This window comes from Vicia villosa, unplaced genomic scaffold (genome assembly GCF_029867415.1).
Source record: "Vicia villosa cultivar HV-30 ecotype Madison, WI unplaced genomic scaffold, Vvil1.0 ctg.004410F_1_1, whole genome shotgun sequence".
NCBI lineage: Eukaryota > Viridiplantae > Streptophyta > Magnoliopsida > Fabales > Fabaceae > Vicia > Vicia villosa.
Genome location: NW_026706434.1, coordinates 97,020 through 104,717, shown reverse-complemented (window position 1 = coordinate 104,717; position 7,698 = coordinate 97,020). Strand labels below are relative to the sequence as shown.

The window sequence follows — 7,698 nt, the reverse complement described above, 5'->3', positions numbered from 1 at the left end:
TCTTTTATATTACTTCGATAGGTTGTGCACTTGCAGTTTAATTTTAGACTCTGTTTAGCAACCCATCAAGGTTTTGGCGCCGTTGTCAGGGACCAAACTTAGTCAAATTTTGTACCCTATTGTTATCCCGTTTAGGCTAAGGCTAAATTTAGTAGGTAGATGCATAGAAATCATAGGAGAGATATAAAGACCTTAGGAGAGTTTTCCTTGCTAGGTATTTCCCCTCTAGCAAGACCGCTATCCTTAGGAACTTGATTACTAGATTTACTCAAAACCAAGGTGAATCACTTTTTAAGCCTGGGAGAGATATAAAGACCTTTTAAGAGCTTGTCCACACAATGGACTAAAGCAATGGTTAATCATACACACCTTCTATAATGGACTCCATTATAACACCAAAATGTCTATCGATGCCGCCGCTGGTGGCGCATTGATGAACAAACCTTACCTTGAAGCTTGCGCCTTAATTGAAGACATGGCCCAAAACCATTATTAATGGGGAGCAGAACGAGCGACAGTGGAGAAGAAAGAGGCCCAAGTAGGAGTACATGAGATAAGTTGCATGGACATGATGAATGCCAAAATGGATGCTCTAACCCTAAGAGTGGAAAATATGTCTCAAAACCCTGCCACAGTAGCTGCAGTCCAATCGGAATGCGAACTCTGTGGAATCCAAGGACATCAAACCTCTGATTGTAACGTGTTGAATGAGCCTAGCTCAAAACACTTACAATCTTGGATGGAGGAACCACCCTAATTTTTCCTATAAAAATAACAACCCAATCAAAAATTCTGGACCCTCTAGATCGCAAGGTTTCTCGACTCAAAGACAAAACCAACCTATGCAAGTTATACCACTAAAACCCAGTTTTAGCGAGACGGTAGAAAACTTCATTCTATCCCAAACTCAAGAAAATAAAGAGTTCCACAACCAAAACATTCATGTGAATAACCTAATAACAAAACTAGGAACTAAGTTTAACCAAGTCATAACCCATAATAAGATGCTTGAGACTCAGATCGCACAAATAGCTCTGACACCATCCGCACAATTTACACCTGGACAGGAACATCCAACACTTTTGAACCTGATGTTATAAACGATGTCATAACATCCATGACTGAAGAAACAACACAATGCAGAAGATAAATCACACAATTAATTGTTAACCCAGTTCAGTCTAACTACCTACTCTGGGGGCTACCAAGCCGGGAAGAAGATTTCACTATCAGTAGTAATGTTTTATGTAATCAACCTTAGATTTACAGATAAACAACCTCTGGTTTACCTTGTCACTACCCAATGCAACCTTTATCTCAGACATCCAACCGAGACGAGAGAACCTCTGCTCACTCCCTAGTGATACCTAACTATTACAACCCTGCAACAACTATTTACACAATTAACATTGAACAGTAACTTGATCTTGCTTCACAGCTTCAATCAAGAATACAATACTCAAATCTTATCTACAGGTTTCGAGTGAGAACAGTCACTTCTCTTACATAAAGGTTTTGAGAAGGACATGGCAGCCATCCCACAACCTGGGTGGTCTACCTACATAAACCCTAATGACTACATCTTTTCTAAACAAGGTTTTCTATATAAAACTAGGTTACAAAGATTTCTATTTATAACCTATTCCCAATTGGACTTGGGTTTACAAATCGCAGCACTCATTGCTGGTACATATCTGCAGAAATCTTCTACTACAATCAAGGTCTTTTTAATCATGAGTTTCCTAATTTATCTCCTAAATTAGAAACTGCTGAATCTTCAATATTCTGATCTGATTCTTCCTGAATCTTCAATCTTCTGATCTGATTCTTCAATATTCTTTTGACCATTCAGTTTGCGCCACATAGGATTACAAAATATTCTACGATTATCCTGTATCTGTTGAGTAACAAACTGAATCTTCCTTCCAGTTCTACATGCGCGATGTTATGAGTTGATGTCATGACATTCCATATAACATCTTGCTTGTACCTGTTTTGTTCTTTTTATATTTGCATGATTACACTTGTATTATGGTTTACTGCTATTATGTTTTGGCCAAACATAGATGCCACTCAGCCAATAAAAACACTAACAATCTCCCCTTCGGCATATTTTGGCTAAAACTAAACATTCATTAAAAATGCAGCAAAACACAAATACTTCATATTTCAAAACGACAAGGAAGAACAGAATTTTACATTCTCAGAATTGGGCTTTACCTTTTGTTCTTTCGGACTTGAACCACATCATAACATCTTCAGTCTGCTACAAAATCCTTTGTTTCTATTTACAGTAGCAAAATCAGAAGATGACATTCTCTCCCCCCTTTTTAGACATAATATGACAAAGAATAATCCGATGTCATAATATGTAGTGGAACACCTTCATGCAACACTGATGAACACGAGGAAGAAGATGGGAGAAGGCCTTTGTCTTGGAGGACTAATGGTGGCATAAGAGACCCCTTCTCTAGTCCTGAACCATAAAACAAATCCTAGCTTAGACCCTGACAGAGGACTTGAGTGAAACTTTCCACCTGTCCTAGTAACTCAGAACACAAATCACAATTGTGTTCATAACTCAGATCACAAATCACAACGATAATAGTTCCTATACAGAAGGTTGTATATGGTGGAACATCGTTGTTGTTATTGCAGAAAAACCCATGGTAGAGACCATCAACATCCCCAGCCCGTGTTTTTCTTTTTCTGAAGAGGTTTTGGTACAACAACCCATCATAATACCAAACCCAAACACGACCCATAATAACACACACGAACAACATCTTGAGAGAGTTTGTGTAATACGGTGAACTCACTTTATCGAGATGTCATAGTAAGCAAGAGTCGCCACCGACTTTTATTTATCCAAATTAATAGAAAGGCTAAAAGAACAGGAAAAACCTTTTAAATAAAAAAGTGAGTTCGGGGGGTAATTTATGCAAAGGGAAGGTGTAACGCACCCATTGCATCCATGGTTATCCATGGGCTCTTAATTGCTTTGCTCTTTGAAAGAAATGTAAAAGAAGAAGAAACAAGGACTTTAGCTCGTAAATGAGTATAGCCTTGAGAGTGTTTAAGAAAAAGATGTAAGAAAAAGATTTAAGCCAGAGCAAGGCAATTAGGGGCAATTACCTGGTTAGATGAAAAATGTTCTTTTTAGCCTTTCAGGGCTATCCCTACCATAAGAGGGTAAGGAAGTCCTTTGATTTGGAGGTTAACGGGTCATCGAATCATCGTTCGCCACAAGACTGTCCCATGCCATAGGGGGGCAGGTAGTCTAATGGAAGGATCAGAATAGCCTTTCGTTTAGGCAACCAGAGGATACCTCAGCATTTCGTAGGCAACATCGAGGGACGAGATCATATTAGCGAATCGAAGGCAGCATCATTAGGGACTTATGATCTGAATGAACCGAGGGAAATATTACTGAGGTATCCTCATATTCGAGGGACTTGGCTATTCTGCATTAAAACACAAGGCAACAGGCGACAGGCAACAGGCAACAAGAGGGGTACCATAAAAGGTGCGTGGGTGCATCAATCACGTGATTAGATTCAGAATAAATTATCTTGTAATTAAATGACTCTAATTCAATTCAGGGTTATCACTCCCGAGGATTACTAACCACACAATAATATAATATGACAGATTTAAGTGCCTTCAAGGCCACACAATACAACCTCGGAGCAGATACAATAATATTATGGGAATGGGGGAAGAAAAGCAATAAAACCCCACAAGGCAAATAGTTATGACATAAGTAATAATAAAAGGAAAACAAAGTAAATTGAGTTTTAGGGTTACCGAACATTTGAGCTTTGACTGGTTTGTTAACCCTGAAAATTGGAAAAGGAAAAATAGACAGAAAAGGGGTGAGTGTAGGCGGAGTTTATTATGTTTGAAGGAAAACCCTAATTTTAAATAAAAGAGGAAAAAAATAACAAATACTTAATTAAGGATTAAATCGGGACTTAGCTTTTTGATCTGATATGGTTCGTAGTCGGAGGAAACCCTGGTGCTAACCCTAAAAAAATGGCACAAGGAAAACCTTTGTGTATTAAAGAGTCATTGACGATCGGTATTAACCATATTTTTAACCCAAAAAGGTAAAATAAAAAATAAATGATGTTACACAAACCCTGAAAGGTTAATGAAATCAAAAGTTCGGCTAAATAAAGAAATCGACACAAAATTTAACAATTATAGAGTTAAACCTAATATTTTAATTAATTAAACGTATAAACAAATAAAAATTTAAAATTAAAATGATATAGGGAAAATCGACTTTCGAATAAATAATTAAAAGTCGTGAAATAAAAAAAACAAAGGATTATATGAAATAAATTTAATATTTATTAAAAAAAACAGATAGGAATTAAAATAAAAGAAACTAAATAAATAAATAAAAACAAGAAAAATAAGAAATACTTAGCTTTTTTATTCTGTGTGGTATAGCCAAGGAGGTCTTTGGTACACTTGTATGCTCAAAATTGTTGGATCCAGACTTGATGAGATCGTAGGGCTCTGTTCTGAGGCTACATGGTGAGGCTCAGTGGGCGTGGCACACTGGATTGGGGAATAGGTAACTCAACAAAAAAACAAATATGAAGTTGCCCCATGGGAGAATCGAACAGGGGTCACACTGATTGCCAAGGGGGGGCGCCTGCCATTCGAGCTACATATTTTAATTGAAATATAACTTACCTCGCAAGTTAATATATGAAAACAAAATTCATATATTTTGAAATTCAAACACGCGCGCGAGGCCCTATATCATCTTCTTCATCGTCCCAAAGGCTTAGCTACGGTTTTGCTGGCATTTGGCTGCAGTTTTTTCATAGCCATAATCTGCAAGTTGCAAACTCACGACACAAGTGCAATAATTCGCAAAAACAAACCCAGATCAAACAAGTATTATCCTATGAACACGAAAACATAGCTGATTTAGGTTAATTAGTTCTCTAATAGCACGGCCCCAAACTATGAACCTCTAAACCCTAACCATGGTAGATCCTTCAAACGGCCGTGAAACTCAAATTAACGATCCAGAAATATTATAAGCACTAGTCTAAACACATGTATGTAATTGAAACTCGTTAATGATGCACAAATACATGTAATCGAAACTAAAAACATTGGGTAAACCGTGAGTATTATGGACGCGATTCCAAGCGCTTCAAGACTCGAAACTGATCGTGAACGCTTCCTTGGTGCCTCCAGAATGTGAATTGATCTTCAAATCTTCTTGAAGATGGCTGCAGCACCCCAATCGAATTGAAATTTTTTTTACCTTCTTGAACTTGCCACAAACTCTCTCCGACTGCAAAAACCTTATGAATCCTCTCCCTCATAATCTGTAGCACTTAGGTACTTATAGTAGGAAATTTAGGTCAACAAAATTGGCTTGAATTTTGATGAGTCAAAGATTGGCCTTTCATTGGAAAAATCTTCTTTAAAACTTGCTAAAATTGGCCTAAATCCAATCTCTTCTTACCAATCTGTATTGCAACGAAATTGGCTCAAATATTGGTCATTTAAGTGATTGAAATTGATTGAAAAATAAATTCAAAACAAATCTTTTGCATTTTCTTTCAAAACATTTGATTAAATTGATTTTTTAATGAATAAAAATTCATATAAAATCAAATAATCATCAATAATTTGTGGAATTGGATATGGACCCCATTGGTAACTTGTGGAACAAGTTTGGACCAAAAAATATTGGGCCTATTTGCGAAGAAATCCATTTTCAGGCCTCTTTCTTCACATTTTCCTTCTCAAAATTGTCCAACTTTGACAAGGAATATCTGCCTCAATTTTTGAGGTATAGAGGATTTCTAGGACTTTATAGAAACCTTGAAGAGTCCTCTAACCAATGTTTTTGGTCTCATGTCAAAATAATTTTCCATGCACCTTGTATGCTCTTTTGAAAAAGATGACTTTTGGTTGACTTTTGAAAAGGACCTATAATGTTTTGATCCATATCTCTCTAATGAAGCATTTTTAGACTTGGCGTGTGAGAGACAAAGTTGTAGAGAATTAAATTTCCTTCAAAATGAGCTTTAGATGTGAAATTTCTGATGTTCCATGTGAAAGTTATGGCTGGTCAAAGTTCAGTTGACTTTCTCTAATGAAAACCCTAATTTAGAAACTTTTGAATTTGTTGACTCCTGATCTTTCCTTGATGAACCATGATAAATTCTTGATCAAATGGTGAATGATACTTCAAAATAAGGATGTTGACAAAAAATCAGGAGTTTTAATTGTACTTTGACCACGGTTGAGTTTTAGGTCAAATCAGTCAACTGTTGACTTTCTGAGCAATTAAGTGATCAACTCTTTGAATTGAGCCTTGAATTTTGTCATGGAGGTAGTTTGAAACATCATAAACCATATGAGGTGTATTGGAGCTTTTGATTCATTGATTTTCCTCAGAACAACATAACCCTAGTTTCTTGAGCCTTTGTTTAGGAGGGATGTCTTTGAGTTTTGTACTTTGATAGGAGTTTGATTTAAGAGAAATAAGACGGGCAAATTTTGGGGTATGACAGTTTGATTCAGTAATCCATGGAGATGCCATTATATAGCCATTAGATATTATAGGAAATAACGATGGTCTTTGGTCTTGTTCAACGGTCAAACGGTTAATTAGGAAATACTTCCAAAAGTAATTACTCTTTCCAAAGCAGTTTTTGATTGTTTTTCTGATAGGAGTTATCTTGAAATACCAGTGCATGCATAGTCATTGATTGTGCTTTACACCAACCACTGCTGTGTAGATAAACTTCAAGACAAATTTCCTTGTTTGACTTAGAAGATTCAATGTCGTTAAACATGTCACGACATCCTTTCAGTCATTGTCACTTTTCTTCCTTTTAAGCATATAGCTCAAGATTCTTTAAAAAAAGCATCCTACGGACCAAGTAACAAACTCCCCACTTACTCACTAGTCATAGACATAGACTTCTGTTGTTCTGAACACCTTGAGACTGTTAGACATACAACTACCTCATTAATGTAGAGAAGGAATTGTGGTTTCCAATTGCACATTGTTAGATTTAACCATTGACAAATAACTGACAAAAATGTCACGTTTTCTTCATGATGTTAAAGTATTTTTAACCGAAACTTTTCTTGACAAAAGAAGTTACTCCCCCTATCTGAGATAGCCTGAGCTTCTTCAAGGAATAAGCTTGAAATGATGAATGGAAAATATAAGACGCATCTTCATATCTTCAAGAGCCGCACCCTCTGTTCAACTATCCTGCTGAACACACTCACTATAACAAAGTTGCTCCTTTACATTAAATACTTACACCAGAAGAAAGATCTTATAACATTGTGTCTGAAATTTGTACTACCAGTTTTTTCCACAAGGTTCATCTCTTTCTTCAACAGACCCTTGTTTACAAACTTATCTCCTCTAGAAATGATCAACTAATGACCTTTTGATACTAGAAGCACGCACAAGGAGGTTTCGAAAATCTCGACATACAGAACTGCCACTTCTTGAACTTTGTTGAGCATAGCGTTACCATGTTTGGATCAGATCATGGTCTGCTTAAGAAAATTCGAAATCCTTCTTGATATGGTGTTTCTCAATCTCACACATTGATTAACATGCTCCTTGAACCGGAATGATTCTCCTTTGTCCTTAGCTGTGTTGATCAGATCATAGAACTTTTGTCTTCATAT

The 7,698-nt window shown here is 36.5% G+C and overlaps 1 non-coding gene across 1 annotated transcript; it reads right to left on the bottom strand.

Annotated features, from left to right (window-relative positions):
- Positions 1-239: 239 nt before the first annotated feature.
- On the bottom strand, positions 240-345 carry LOC131642053 (small nucleolar RNA R71). The gene has a single exon (XR_009295726.1). It is a non-coding gene; the product is annotated as a small nucleolar RNA R71 (small nucleolar RNA).
- Positions 346-7,698: the final 7,353 nt, after the last annotated feature.